This window comes from Kryptolebias marmoratus, linkage group LG15, assembly GCF_001649575.2.
Source record: "Kryptolebias marmoratus isolate JLee-2015 linkage group LG15, ASM164957v2, whole genome shotgun sequence".
Taxonomy (NCBI): domain Eukaryota; kingdom Metazoa; phylum Chordata; class Actinopteri; order Cyprinodontiformes; family Rivulidae; genus Kryptolebias; species Kryptolebias marmoratus.
The window spans coordinates 32,954,770-32,957,438 of NC_051444.1; positions in this window are offsets into that span (position 1 = coordinate 32,954,770).

Genomic DNA, 2,669 nt, shown 5'->3' on the forward strand with positions numbered 1-2,669 from the left:
AAATACCACTTCAGGCGGAGAAAACCCGCATAAAACTATTACAACAGTTCACTGCAAACCCATATGATGCACTCGATCCACTACAGATTACATGCAGTCTAACACCAATTAGGTGTTGTGATGAGAAGCTATTTCATTTTCTGTTTTTCAAGAGTAGTCAGCTTGTAGGGCACCACAACTGCTTCCACCTGCGTCGATCATCATCATCATCATATGAAATTTTTGTCACAACAAAAAATAGTGGCTGGTAAAATATTTTAGTGGCTGGTAAAAAATTTTGTCCACCAGCCACTATGGCTGTGGACAAAATTTTTAATTTCCACCCCTGGATATGACCAGCTCCAAAAGACCTAATCAGCTTCAGTGGTCAGAGGAAGCAAAGAAGTGAAGTGAAGTGAAATTTATTTATATAGTACTTTTCAGCAGCAAGGCGATCCAAAGCGCTTTACAACAGAAAGAACAACAGACTTAAATACAGCAGGTACATAATCAAACACAGGAAAAAACACATAAATCATGTATAATCTAAATGAAATATAGGATAACATAAGTAAAATCATGAAACTAAACATATCTAAACATGAGCTAAGACAGTCAAAATTTTAGCTAAAATATTCTAAATGAAATCATAATCAAATATAGAAATACAGAAGTAAAAAACAGCAATCATGTATAATCTAAATGAAATATCGGATAACCTAAGTAAAATCATGAAACTAAACATTTCTAAACATGAGCTAAGACAGTCAAATTTGTAGCTAAAATAATCTAAATAGAGCATCTTGTTTACTTAAAATCTGGGGAGAAATTGAAGATAGCTAACCAAGGTCAGCCTAGAGGAGCCAAATTCACAAACAATAATTCTTTTGGGTCAGGCAGACTTGTTTTCATCTGCCTTGAAAGTCCTGCTGATACTTCTTAATGGCGAATCCAAACAGCCAAATTCCAGGTCCATTCTGCCTGATTCGAGTGAGTAACTTTCTCCAAGATGTAACCCATATTATTATTCATGAGTCCCGGAAATGCATTTTAGCCCGCGGTCCTGTAAAAGGATAGCATCCAACTTGCGATTCAGCTCCCTTAACCACACAGTTTGATTGTGGACCGCTGAACCCATCAAACAAATTTGACGATAAGTCAGGTAACTACCTAATCCAAACAGCAGAAATCTGTTATCAAAAACCCAAATATGTAAAGTCTTCCACAGACAAACTCGATAGACAAACAATATTTCATTTTCTCCAGGAATACATTGTGTATCCAGCAAAGAATGTCTTCTCAGGGCAAGCTGGCTCTCCTTTGCTCAGCCTACCCTTCGAGAAAATTTGATCAATTGCTTTGAGAGACCAGCTGACCAGATCCATAGTTTATAAATTTTGCAGAATATGCAAAGAGAGGCTCCAAAAAGAGAGCAGGGCAGAGACAGAGGCAGTTCAGGAGACAGAGAGACAGAGAGAAAAGAAACATGTCCGCCTTCCACCAGGAACAGGGAGAGAGAAAAAAAAGAAGGCTTTGAAGGATAAGGTGCCTTGAGTGGACATCCAGTGTTGCACTGTCCTGACTTTGACGAACCATTTATTTTGCAAAATGATGCATCTGAGCATGGGCTGGGTGCAGTGCTGCTCCAAGGGCCTCCAGATGGACATCATCCTATTGCTGTTATAAGAAGAAAGCTCTACCCAAGGGAAGCTTGATACTCCACAGTAGAAAAGGAATGCCTGGCTGTTAGGTAGGCCTTCGATTTATTCAAATATTATCTTATGGGGTGAAGGTATGGGGGAATTATCCTGTCATAAGTCGAGAGCGCACATATTCGATTTGCAAGCAGGATTTCATCTCTTGCTTTCAAAACTTTTAACGCTTGCACTCAAAACATCTGCTCTCTTTCAAATATTCTCTTTTCTCTCTCTCAAAATGTCTGCTCTCTTTCAAATATTCTCTTTTCTCTCTCTCAAAACGTCTCCTCTCTTTCAAATATTTGTTTGTGTTTGCGCAAATATTTCCTCCTCTCACGCAAAACTTCTCTCTCTCACGGATCCGATCTGTGCTTACGGATTTTTTCTGCTCTCTCACCGAGCTGAGCACCATCGCCTAGCAACCCTTCCAGCCAATAGAATGACAGTGTTCCTCTGGGCGGGGGAGACTCCTCTGGGATGCGTTTGTGTCCTTCTCGTGAGTGTGCTGGTGCGGCTACAATAGACCTTTGGAATCGACGTCACTGCGCAGTGACGTTGTGGGGCGCTTACTTCTCGTGCAGTCGTTCGGCGCCATCTTTGAAGGCCACAGACCAAAACAAAGAGTATTCCGGTGTTACCGCTGTATTCTCCTGTTTAATGCTGAAAAGCAGCTCAAAACAAAGGGGACTGTATTGCAACAAACTTCTCCCGGATGCCTAAAGACGGTACATAGAAAAGAAAGCTAAAATTGGAAAATTCAGAATTCAAAATTCAGTCAAGCTAAATGACAGAGTAAACACAAACTGTAACTTGTATTTAAATTTATTTATTGAATGTGCAGTAAAAATAAATTCTTGTTTTTAGCTTATTTGGCACATATTAAGTCTTTCCATCATATTCTAGTGTTTTTCAAACATGCTCCTCATGCCACGCTGCCCTGCATGTTTTAGATGTTTTCCTGCTTGAGCGCTCATGTAATCATCTGAATCAGGA